The 13,610-nt window shown below is 38.2% G+C and overlaps 1 protein-coding gene across 5 annotated transcripts in view; it reads left to right on the top strand.

The window, feature by feature from the left end:
* The first annotated feature begins 1,070 nt into the window (after window positions 1-1,070).
* Window positions 1,071-13,610, top strand: part of thrb (thyroid hormone receptor beta) — a 130,007-nt gene continuing 117,467 nt past the window's right edge. For 2 of the 5 annotated variants that reach the window (XM_067611625.1, XM_067611626.1), the window contains exon 1: window positions 1,071-1,565. The gene's annotated coding sequence lies outside the window, so the exon portion shown is untranslated. The remainder of the gene's footprint in view (window positions 1,566-13,610) is intronic. The other 3 variants (XM_067611623.1, XM_067611624.1, XM_067611627.1) reach the window with 2 other exon arrangements.

Genomic DNA, 13,610 nt, shown 5'->3' with positions numbered 1-13,610 from the left:
TGAGACTGGAGCCTTCTGTCTTTGTTTGCATTTAAACAAATACATTTCTCCATGGACATCATACAGAACGTCTGCTGGAGCTAAAATGTCATCAAGTGGTAGATAATCTGTACAGTAGCCTTCTCTGTTATGTTAGTATCAGACATAATTTGGTATTTAAAGCACAGACATCAACTCGCTGCAAAAAACAACCCATTTACTACCCTTTTACACACTTGGAGAAGTTTCAAGTCAAACATATAGTACAGGAAAGCAAAGGTGATATGAGGTAAGGTTTATTGTTCTTATATATGATTTGCTGTTGATGTATACTGTAACTTTCATGTGCTTTTTTTTTTTATATATATACATACTGTAATCAGGACGTCCTTGTAGTGAAGCGAGCAGGCCCTCATCAAGTGATCAGCCCCAGCCAAGGCACTTTATGCATGACAGAGACACCATTCACCTCGAAAGCAGAAGACTTTGAAACCTTCCACTAATAATTTACCTGCAAGCTGTGATTCTGCCATGTGTTTAGAGCCAATTTAATGCTGATGCCAGTAAGAAATTGGAACAGTCCGCTTGCTAGGGTATACACCAGATAAAACAAAGTTTACCAAGCTAGTTATTTACAAGGCCAGCATTCAGAGCATTCAGTGTTCCCTGCAGACTTATAATTTGGTGACCTACATAAAATATTTTTTTCCGGTTAGGATTTGGTGGACACATGGGCATGCTCATAAAATCATTAAAAAAAAAAAAAAAAATCATTGAAAAAAAATAAATAATAATAATAAAAAAATAAAAAAATAAAAAAATAAATAAATAAATAAATATATATATATATATATATATATATATATATATATATATATATATATATATATATATATATATATATATATATAGGAATATATGGAAAAATATAAATAATGTAATAATAAAATATATAAATATAAATGTGAAATTAAATATAATAAAAAATAGTTAAGGAATAATTTATTTTAAATAATATTTTAACTTTTAAGACTACTAAATGTAATAATTATAATAATAATACATTGAACAGCCTCCCCCTAGTGTCCGTGAACACATGCAGTAAGTTTCAGCGGTATGTTTCCTGCCTTGTCGGCATGAACCAGGCCTACTGTAAAAACAGCCAGCCGTCGAAAAAAAAAAAAACTAAAGTTGGGAGTTTGTAATGAGGGCGAGGCTTGTTTTGCTCGGTTCCTGCCCCTGATTCAGCTCTCTGATTCCCCGTAGCGATCAGTCGGAGCGCTACAATTGTCAGTTTCGTTAGTGTGTCGCTTTTTAACGTTTGTTTTCGGCTCCATGTTGAAGTTTTTGGAGCTCAGACTGACAGCCGCAGCACACTGTGTCCACACAGATACAGTCCGCACGCAGACACACGCGCACAGACCTCGCCTGATCTGCACCAGCGCGGGTCATTTCAGGTTAAACCCCGGCGCTGTGTCCCGTCCACTTCACCCGACGGAGATCCACACTGGTTCCAGTTGAGGAGGAATGCACAGGCACTGGGACTCCATATAATATTTGGATACGAGCTTCGTCTTGCATATGCGGTATGTTTCGTTTTTGGGGTGTTTTTTTTTTTGACAACAGTCTAGCCAATGACAGCCTCTCCGAAAACTGACAGTACAGCAGCGAGGTGGCGTATATTGAGCTTCTTAAGCTAAATGTTCATACTAATGTTCGCGTTTTTAATGGAGCCATAAATGTGTTTTTATGTGGAAGGGAATAGTTTTTGCCGAACTACATTCATTTTTTTTGCAATTCAGTGCTGCCTTGCTAATAGGCAGACGCTTCACACCTGGTTGAACGTTAACGTTAGACCTTTCCAGAATTATCTGAGTCTTTCTGACAATTTGGAGCACAATTTATCCACCAAGCAGTACATTGTTACTGTAATATTTTAACTTTATAGCGGGTTTACTGCGCCCTGCGCCCGTCGTAATGAGATAGCAGGAAAAAGGAGAATTTATAAAGAAAGTTTATATTGTATTCAATTTCTTGTGTATTCTATCCATGCCGAATTGAACACTGGCTCGTAGTCATCCAGAAACTTACTCATTTGTTATTTGTATGGTTTCGTAATCGTAACAAAAAGCGAGAGCACTTTAAATTGACAGATATCTGGCTGGAGGTTCTGTCAGTAGAGGAGAGCAGCACTACTCGTGCTAGCTTTTATGGAGAGTTGAGGGAGTTGGTTCATGGGCCCAAGTTATCGTTCCCTTCATAGCGCAGGGCATCCCTTCAGTTTATCATAATACTGGTCTGGTTCACTTTTACTCCTGTGTTCTTGAAAATATGTCAGATATATATTTAAGCTTACAGTTTCTGACGTAACCTTTGCTTTCGCTTTTGCAACATGAACTTCACCGAAGCGCTCAATGAACATCTGGCATGCAGAATAAGCATGGCCCTTCACAGTGCATTAGTGACCTTAAAGGTTGGACTTCTGAACATTACAGTTCAGTATATCACTGCACAAACACACACTGAGTTGTTTGCTAATGCTTCATTCGACAAAATTTTGTCCCGTTATTCCTGCGGAGAGATCTGTCTGTGAGTGTCTGCTAAAGTTTGCTGGGCCTGTAGAAAAATAGTGACAATCTTTCGTTTTTTTGCCTCGTTGTAGTTTGCAGTGTGATAGGTGACATGTTACCTTATGAGCATAAGATGATGCTTTCAAAGGCTGTCAGAAAACACGAGTGTACTCGCGCGTGAACGAGTCAGCAAGGTGACTTTCCTCTGAAGTGGAGATGTGAGGTTGAGAGGGGCGGATAGCTCAGCAGCTGGTGTTACAAGTAATGTTTACCACTTTCATAAAAGCATATTGACATCTTTAATGCCAAAAGCAAACAAACAAAAACTTCATTTATTTGTAAAAGATAGCAACCACAGACCAAAAGCATCTCAACCATCTGCCAGCCCTCTCATTTTACTGGGAGCTAGTTGAGAAATAGAAGTTTTTTAATTTAAAGTATAAATATGTTGAATAATGTGAATAAGAATATTTTTTACAAGACATATCTTGACGTTTAAACTCTTTTTTTGATTTGTCTGCATGGTTTATTTATCTTTATTGATTAAAAACTATAGCATAAGTACATAAACAATCATTTTGATACATTGTTGATAATAACATTTTTATTTAGGGACAATTAGCGGTGTTGTGCATGACATGTCATATTTGCATCATGCAAACAGGGAGTTTCCAAGGAGCTACTGAAGGCAGCATCAGCTCTCAGCTGAGGGTATTTAAGGTCTTCCCTCTGCCTGTTGGCTGCTGTTTTGTGGGAGCTTGTGTGAACCTCATCATCTCTCAGGGCAGAGCTGATGTTAGAAAGCGTGCAGCGGTACATAACATACATACAGCAGGTGTTAAAATAATGTCATCCGTCTACATGCAGTGGAAACAGCACCGAGCAAATCGCTGGAAAGCATCAGTATTAACGTTACATATTGAATACAATTAGTCCTTTGATGTGTCTGTTGAAACTTGTTAGGCTGCTTTCTAGCCCAGATGGATGCCCCACCCCTATGATGACAGTTGTCAGTTTTGTACAAGTCTCAACTGCTAATAAAGGAAAGCTGTGGCATCAGAGCACGATATGCTTAGTGAAGACGTCTGCTCCGGCTTTGCTCAAGGTGTTTTTGATCAATGGGTATTGTGAGGACTAAACTCATTGTATTTCCACTACAGTCAGGCCTCTAAGCTGCTGTCACTGCTGAACACTAAGTTATTTTTTGGATTTAATTCCTCAGATTTGATTCAAGAGCAGTTATTTCTCTTTTTCAAATCATTTTTGGGAGATTTGATTCAGCAACAATCAGCCAAAACTGTATGTTCAACAAGTAAACATGCAATCATGTAAAAAATCTCTGTATTTGCCTACAGGGTGTCAAGTGTAACTGACTGCAATAATAAAGTTGGCAAGTTGAACAAATACATTTGCCTCTACAAATAAATACGAAATAATACGGCTAAAAATATCTATTGCAGCTTAGGCAGTAGCATTAGAAATATCTCATTATAATAATATGTAATATAATATATATGCAACCGCTGCTAGTATTATACTCATTATCTTATGATTAAATGTTGCCTTCAGTTCAAGTTTCAGCTTCACTCATCTTTCTGAGTTTACCTGGAAATGACTGCGGTCGCTAGAATTACGCAATACAAAATAAATCCTTTTACAACATGTCATAAGCACATGAATTTAACATACTTTATGGACATGCTGACTTAGTGTGTCTTATAATTTTGCAGGCTTACTGACTTCCTGTCAGTGTGTACGTGCTGGCTGGCCTAGACCGAGGTCAAGCTGAGCTGCAAGTCTCTCTTTGTGTTCCCTTTCATCTCTATTAATGTCTTAAAGGAACTGAAACAGCGTTCATTCAAATGATGTGTGTGATTACTTTGGCACTTGATATGTGCATTCCTGTTTATAGCTGAGAACTGCATTGATTTTTATGCCACTAGGGAGCAGAGGTATAGTAAAACAGGGTGACAGACGCACAGCCCCGCAACTACATGTCGCACTGTCCTCACCGGCTAATAGGCAGGTGGTGTACGGTGGTTTTATCAGAGCTTGTTTGCTGGAAACAGCTGTCTGCTGCTACTGGAAACCACGCTGATGAGAGTGACGTTTGTGGGCTGTAAAACTGAAACAATGTGTTTAAAAAGGCTAAAAAAAAACCTCAATAAAGCTGCAGAGATGAGTGATAATTCTCCATGGATTCATCAGTATAAGCAACACTTTTCATTTTGCATGAAAGTGAGTTCAACAGGTTTGTTTGTTCTAAAAACTGCTGGATAATGTACGTCTCATGTTATAAGACAATCACTACATGGACTTTGTTTTGTGAGCAAATGTGTACAATTCTGGGAGGTTTGTCACCTGACTCTACTTATTCAGAAAATATAACAGTAGGGCTGCAGCTAATTAATGGTTTATTTTATGAAATCTTAAAAAAAAAAGTAGTATTAACAGCTCCTCAGAGGCTATGGTGATGTCTTCAGTCTGCTTTTTCTGACTAACAGCCCAAAACCTTAATTCACAATCCACAAAGTAGTCTGTAGTCTTCCTGCTGTCTAAACAAAAACAGCATCAATAAAACAATTTAAAATCACATTTTTCAATAAAACATGAAAAAGCAAAATAAGCCAAACAAAAAGAACATAAAAAAGGTTCCAAAACTGCAATAACTAGACTTTACATCTACGTGAGATTCACCAGATTTAGTAACTTTTTGAAAGAAAATCTGCTTTTGATGCATGCACGAGACATGGCACCACTTTGACGTTGACAGCGAGATATACGTTTCTGCTCGGAAAAACGACTGAACTGATTACATGATTGACAGATAATGAGTCTGCAGCTACTTGGATAATGGATTAATAGACTTTTCCCCGCAGCTCTTTGTAACAGTGCTTTAGCAGTAGAATGAAAAGCACATCTAAATTTAAAAACCTCAGCGTGATGACTGACATACAGCAGACATGTTTCAGATATCACACCGTGTTATGATACAAGCATGGACGAGGCCGGTACTGCGGTGCTGCTTCGCTTGATGCAGTCGCTGATGAAGCCGCCGGCTACACGTTGGCAAGTGTGTGTTAGCATGCAAGTACAGGCGAACATGTTGGAGTGTTGCCTGGTATAATTTGATGTTTCCAAGACAGAATGAGGTTCTGAGGCTTAAAGATTATCACTGTCATGTACATATTATGATCCATATTGTGAAATTTGAACACTGGTAGCATGGTTATACCTCAGTATGGAAGTCACACATCTCATCAATGAACCATAAGCACTTCTCAACTGCATGTGGAAGTATTTAGTTGTAACTTTAACATGGACCATTAAAGTTCAGTGAAATTCATGATTGCATAATTGCAGTCATGCATAATTTACCTTACCAAATCCTCCCACCAAAAGAAATTAAGAGGACCGACAACAGCAATTACATTAATTTATCTTGCACTTGCTATATTCAGTTATGGTCTCCAGTTAATTTTTTTCACCCTCCCTGCAGCTTTCAATGGCTGTAATCAACTTCTCATGCATTTTGCACATGTTAGGTCGAGCTATTGTTTGTGAAATCAAATCACATCGGCTGGGAGGTTTCCAGTGACAGTACAAGTAACGGGATCCAAGCGGCGACGCAGGTCGGGTTTAAAGGTAGTTCACTTGGTCATTGAGGCAGGATTACAGTTAGACAAGTGCGACTGAATCAGACAAACACATATCAGATAAACGTACAGGCCAACAGGTAAACAGGAAGGCAAGGCTCAAACACACCACAAGAACATTCAGTTTACTAGTCGGAAGGAGTTTCATGTTATGCACTTTGTGGGAGTAGTAGTAGTGGTATTAGTATCAGTATCATAAAAAACATGATACACTTACTATATATAATATGATGCAGTAATATTAATATGAATCTACCCAAAGTATCTTAGATTGGTTTCTAACTGATGAACTACAGCATTAAAATGTGATTAAAAACAAATATACTATAATAATAAAAACACTCTAAAAGAAGCCAATCTGCATAATGAATACTTATACTATTGATACCTCAAGTACATTTTGCTGATAATACTTCTGTACTTTGAATTCAGGATTTTTGTTTTTTTAGACAGCTGTATTTCTACTTTTACTTAATTAAAGGATCTGAATATGTCTTCCACCACTGGCTAAAACACTCTAAAAGATCCGGCTAATAGATAATGAGATATAAGAAGTCATAAAAGTATTTTGACATTCTCAAGATAGGTTAAATGGAGCCGTATTTAACTTTGAATTTTCTGTTTTAGCAGAATTTTCTTAACTTGTGAATATGGTAAATAAATATTATGGATAGTAAATCATATTTCATCATTTTCAGTTGATTAGTTTATCAGTTAACTAATATGAGCTCCACTGTGAAGATGGAGAATCTTGTGTGTGGGTGTATTTGATAAGAGGTAAATGTGATGTTGACTTTAGGTGACATCCTCACTACCACCTCAGAAATGACAAAGACTCTCTGAGCAGTGTCAACTCAAACTGATCTCTGTGGGTTTTTACAAAGTAGAGCATAGTGTTGAGCTGACAGTATTGGAATAATACTTATTTTCAATGTACAAACTTTTTTTTTTTTGGCAGCTCTTTAGTACAGATATTTTATCAATGTTTTACAGGTGAATAATACATGTATGGGGGGGAAAAAGCAGTATTGCAAAGTTCAGTTCAAATATAGACAGAAGGAAAATGTATTACAAGATGAATTAGAAAAAATAAAAAGGGAATACTGGAGTAAAAGAGTAAAAATAAAGTGGATAAAAAAGTAAGTGGATGTTGAATAGGTCAATAGTGCTTTTGTGAATCGTGTTTAAACCAGGCTAGTTTGTAGGAGGGGTTGGTTCAATCTTACTGAAGTGGTCAATAAAGGGTTGCCAGATCTGGTCTAGTCCTCACACCCTCGCAATGACAATAATTTTTTCCAAATGCAGGTGTTGCATAACATCCTTTATAAGGGCAGAGTGGGTTGGAGCCTGTGCTTGCTTCCAGTTTAGTAATATCAGTCTGCGTGCTAGAAGGGTTACAAATGTTATCACATTATATTCAAAGCCGGTTAGCACAAGATCAGATCCTTTGACTCCAAAGACAGCCGTCAGTGGATTAGGATCAACAGGTCTTTCCATGATGTCCGATAGTGATTGAAAGATGTTTTGCCAGTATGTTGTTATTCTTGGGCAGTGTCAGAACATATGGGCTAGTGCAGCTGGTGACTGCCTACATTGGTCGCATGCAGGATTTATATTTGGATACATTTTTTAGAGCTTTTTCTTTCTTAAGTGTAATCGGTGTAATACTTGAAACTGCAAAAGTCCATGTCTCGCACAGACTGAGGAATGTACCAATGTCTGGGCTTTTGTCCATAGTTCTTCTGTGATAGCTACTCCTAGATCATTTATCCAGGCTGTTTTTGGATAATCTCAGGAGGTGGTGCAATCTAAATATGAAAGGGTATCATAAATAATGGAAGTGCCTCATTTAATCAAAGGATTTGACAAAAATATGGATTCCATTGGTGAACTATTTGGAATGTTGGGGAAGGATGTAGTGTTTTGTTTGACAAAGTTTTGCAACTGTGAATATCTGAAGAAATGTGTGTGGGTGGGCAGATCACATGTAATTTGTAACTGTTCAAATGATGGAAATATACCATCAATAAAAAGATCTTTGAAGGGGTGAATTCCTTTTCTGTGCCATATCTGAAACTTTGCATCAGAGAGAGGTGGAGTAAATGAATGATTTGCAACTAAAGGAGCCTGAAGAGAACAAGAATGCCACCCAAAATGTTTTCTTATTGAGTGTGAAACTATTGGAATCTTTGAAGAATCTGAGCGTGTGGTGGGCAATGCCAAAAAGAGTGAAGCTGCAAATTAAGATTTATCTTAATTGCCAGTTATGTTTCCTATTGTATTTCAGTAGACTAAGGACAGTAGTGAATGGTTTAGCACACAGTATACTGGAGCAAGAGACTTAAAATTATGCTCCTTTTTATATTCATTCAGTCAAAAATTGATTTTGAATTGAGAATGGATTCTGAATGGAATCAGATACCCAAGAATTGGAATCAAATCGTGAGATTCCCAAAGATTTACACCCCTCTTAGCTGTTTTGAGCAGGTTTGTCAGAGAAGTGAGAAGCAAGATTGGTGAAATAAAAGGAGAATTCTTAGGCCATAAGTTTGTTAATGTTAGTGACATTGTTATGGTCAGTTGGGATGTCCCTCTCAATGGACAACAGCAGAAGATCTGAGAGCCTTCCTTCTCAACCTCTGTTTCAAAGCTGAGTCTTGATCAGCTTCAGTTTGGAGAATGATCGCTGGACAGATGCAGCTGTCACTGGTAATGTAGCATATATTTTGAGGAGTTTTGGGAAAACTGTGTTCACATCATTTTCTTTAAGGCACATAAACATAGCATGGACATTGCTGGTAGGGAGAACATAGGAAGAGTGGAACACCTTCAGCTCAGTGGCAATACTATCTTCCTCCATGTCATAGATTTGGCAAACATCCTTGACAGCCTTGGCAGCTCTCATGCCTTTCCAGTTCCTTGGGATGATAATGCACTGACATAACAGCACTAAAACTGAACTAGCCCTTTTGCCTTTGTCATGTGTGTTTTTACCCCTACCAAGGAAGATGTTTTGACTTCCATCTGTTTGTTTCTCTGTTAGCAGGGCTACTCAAAAGGTTCTCCTCCAGATCTCATAACAGTTTCATGACAGGATGAATTTTTAAAATGTTTTAACATGCCTAGGCAGAGGTTTAACTTCTACGGGGCATCCTTATCATACTATAGGGACACTTTAGAGGGCATTTTATCATACTATGGGGGCCAGTGTATGATTTACACATCTCATGTTCAAAACTTAACTGAAACCTCATTTCTGTGAACTCACACTGAACTCATAACCAATCATAACAGCACAACATGGCTGTGCTTGATTGGAGTGTTCTACTTATCACTATGATTATGAATTATTTTTCCTGTTAGTTTCAGTTTAACACTCATTCTAACCTTCTCCCCCCTCTGCAGTGACTAGAAGTTTAACCAGTGCAGTAATTTGTGTCCACACAGATTACTGTTCTTTTACTGAATGACTGGACGAAATTGACTTTGGTAGCTTTCACTTACTGTAAAAGCTTATCAGCGCTGCCACAGTCGGAGCTGATTGTAACAGCTATTCCTAAGTTCAAACGTAGCCTATTTAGCTTAAGTATTGCTAAATATTTCCACTCAGTTACTTCCAGGTGGAACTGCATAGCAGACTTAACTGAAACTACTAGGTTGCTAATACTACACTTTATTACCCATTTAGATTAAAGAATAAAATAGGTAATATGGAATATGGTTGACCTGACTCTTCATCAGAAATCTTTAATGATACTGATTAAATTATGGTCAATTAAAATAATCATTATGACTTTATTTCCACCGTCAGTTCCATTAAGACTGTTTAAATAATGTCAGACAGGTTGCATAATCACATATGTCCTTCTCATTTTAAATTAACAGTTATTTTTTGAAGTTATTAATATTATTTATATTATCTGTGTGGCATTTTGCTTTTATTAGATACTGTATGTAACAATAGAGTAGCAGACAGGAAATGGCGAGGAAGAAAGAGAGCTATGAGAGCTTGTGATGCTACACTGACTTTCTCTGGATGTAGATGCTTGCTTTTGATTGGACAGATGTTTCCTAGCAACCAATTTATACATTTCTAAGATCCTTGCTTACATTGATACAGACACTGCTTAAAGTCCCCCTCCACTCAGAAATGTGTTTTTCTCATTGTTCCTTCACTTGGATGTTAGATCTTCTCTGTGCAGAATGAGGATGACATCACCGCTAGTTTGGAGCCAATCATGGTCCAATATTCAACTTCCACCAGTGTGATGATGAAACTTGAAGCTTCTTCTGCTGTGACGTTTGGCTGGATGCACACACTTTGCAGCTGTCAGAAACAACTGCTCACATGTAGGACATAGTGACCTGTGATAGGATGTTTTATGCCTCATCAGCAATCAAGCTGTCAAATGTGAGACAAATAATTCACTTGTCAAAGCACAATTTGTTCTGTCAGTAACCTGCAATATTGGGTTTCATTCACTGAGAGTCAAAGTGTCACTGTGACTCCCCAAGGTGTCTATTACATTTAAATGTTTTATGATCCAGTGGCAATTTGTTGGAGGCAAAATGCGGAGCTGACATCATGTTACTTGTCGAAGACGTTACAATCACCAGCAGGAAGATTTTACACCCAACCTAAATACACACAGTAGCTTTCTTTAGTTCAACAGTCAGTGCTGGATAATATTTTTAAATGAATGAAAAACTTTGTGACATTAGTTACATGACGTTACATCCCATGTCGTTTGTTCTCTTCACTCTCCACTTTATTCAGGAGTGAAGTCCAGCAATTCAACTTCTGAAACGAGAAATGTTTGCATACTCATAGATGCTGAATTTTTGACATTTAAATGGAGGTGGTGTCTTTTTAAGGATTTTGACAAGGTAATTTTTTTGTGGAAAAAACATATCTGACACAAATTATTCAAAGCTCAGTTTTTTTTGCTGTAATTTTTTTGTATATATAGTGTAAACGGCTGATAGTGATCATATCTGTCAGGGTCAAATTGAGCACTGGAAGCAGATGATTATTATAACCAATTTTTTTTCTTTTTCTTGATTCTCATGCAGATTACCATTTGATTGACATATGTGCATTTATTCATGATATACAAACATATTCACAAATATATTTATATTTTATGAATATAAAGTAATGAAACAGACAGCTTCACTATTTACTGAATTTTATTAACTGTTTGAAAATACAGAACAGCTGTTTCAAACGTACAGTACTGTATGTAAAATACAGATCATTGTAGTTCAGTTATTATTAGGCCATAGTCTAAAACAGTATTGTGCGGTTTACAAATACAGTAATGTCAGTAGTGCAGATAGGTTAGTGAGCCACAGCCTGGCGGTGCTTTCAGTGCATTGCTAAATTTTGAACAGGCCTAAAAAATAAACTGTAGACTATCAATGCGAACTGGTAGCAGAGTTTAAGAACAAACGTGTTCATAAAATGTTTGGATCTTAGTCAAAAATAGAAACTGCAACAACAAAAACAACAAAATACAGAATGAGGCTACCTCTGTTTTGTGTGTCAGCTCTGGGCTGCCTGGAAAAGTCATTTCACAAACTTGTCCATTGGATCATGGTTTTGTCCGAAACTAGCTTCACTTCTTTTGCAAAGTGATGTGAAAGGTCAAAGTTGCAGCAGACCAGTCTTTAAAATGCCCAGGATGGCACATTGGTCCCCTCTTCTTCCTCCTCCTCTCCCTCCTCACTGCTAGCAGCATTGGTACCAAAGCACTCTCTCACCTCCGCGATGATGTCCTCATCATCAGTAACAGGGCTGCTGTCATCAGTTGCAATCCACTGCTCAAACTCCTCGGTGCTGATCTGGCCAGGTGGATCAACAGTTTTTTCAGTTCCTCCTCCTGTAACACGACCTCCTTTCCTCCAGCTATTTCTTATTGTGGAGTCCCTCACGTCAGCCCAGGCATCCTGTAGTATGAGAATAGCAAGGCTGATTTTTTTTTTTTTTTTTTGGCAATGTCTACAGCGGTAGCTCTGCTCGCCTCATCATTTTGGTGCATTACAGTGCGGCCCATCTCCTTGCGAAAGTAGGCTTTAGCTGTTCTGATGATCTCCAGGTCACAGGGCTGGAGAATGGAGATTGTGTTCTTTGGCAGGAATTCAAGTCAGATGTTTCTCAGTGTTGTGTTTTTCACATCATGGGCTGTACAGTTGTTCATAAGTAGCAGAATATTCTTTCTCTCTTGGCCCAATTTGCGATCCCACTCCTTCAACCACTTCACAAAGAGATTCCCAGTCATCCATGCACAAGCATTGGCTGCGTAACAGACAGGCAGTGTGCGCACATTTTTGAAGCAGCGGGGGTTCTGACTTTCGCCAATGACAAAAAGTTCCTTCTTTTCCCCCAGCGGCATTCCAAATGTTTTCCTCTGTGTATTCTTGTCTTATCTGTCCCCATTGGTCCTCAAGCCATCCATCGCATGACACTATATAAGCTTCAGCAGTCTCCCCCTTGCAGTTTCTTCAACACAATGTTCTCTCTCTTTTTAAATCGCTCAAAACTTTGGAAAGTTTGATATTGTCCTCTTCCAGGCTCGCTGCCAATTCCTCTGCCTTTTCCTTCACCAAAGGCCCGCTTAAGGGGACATTACATGACTGGACGTTATCAATCCACTTGAAGAGGGCGGCTTCAACTGCAGGTGCTTTCCCCATGCGCGTTCCTTTTTTGTATCCATCACTAGCAGCCATGACTGTTCAAAAGGTAGCCTGAGGAACACCAAGTTTCACTGCTCGTCGGCTTGTTTTTGGCAGTTTGTCATAAGCTTTGAAGAGACTACGTTTTTCATTGAGAGAAAATGACTTTCTTTTTCTCATCATGAGTTAAACGCGCACACAGCACCAGCCTGAGGTAACCAGCCGGAAGCAGACGAGGTACCGCGAGGCAATAATGATGCTGCAGCTGCCAAGTACATGTGATATATGTATCATGGGAGTAAAGTAAAAAAAACAGAATGACTGTAGTTTCAATTTTTTTCCCATATATTGTCTGTATGAAAAGACACTGTAAGCGGACTACTTAATTACTATAAGCCAGTTCTTTAAGCAGCATTTGTAAAGGGATGATTCTGTCCTGAGCTGATCCATATAAGCGATTGATGACTGTAACCGTGATCACTGTAAGTGGTTTCCTCTGGATTAAAACATGTCTGGAGGGGATCTTTAAGTTTTAATGCTGTAACCTGATTTTGTAAATCTAGTTAAGGATCTAGTTAAGAATTTACACACAAACTAAATAATGGATCTACAAATACTGGTTTTACTGGCTCTGTGGGATTATCTCAAGATTCTTACCAAAGGAAGAGAAAAAAGATACTATCAATATGTCAAGATGGCGTTAGACAACCTTTATGAATTCCATGAGCGT

This window comes from Thunnus thynnus, chromosome 15 (assembly GCF_963924715.1).
Source record: "Thunnus thynnus chromosome 15, fThuThy2.1, whole genome shotgun sequence".
NCBI classification, from domain to species: domain Eukaryota; kingdom Metazoa; phylum Chordata; class Actinopteri; order Scombriformes; family Scombridae; genus Thunnus; species Thunnus thynnus.
Note: the sequence above shows the minus strand (reverse complement) of the source record. Positions and strands in the feature narration are given on the sequence as shown.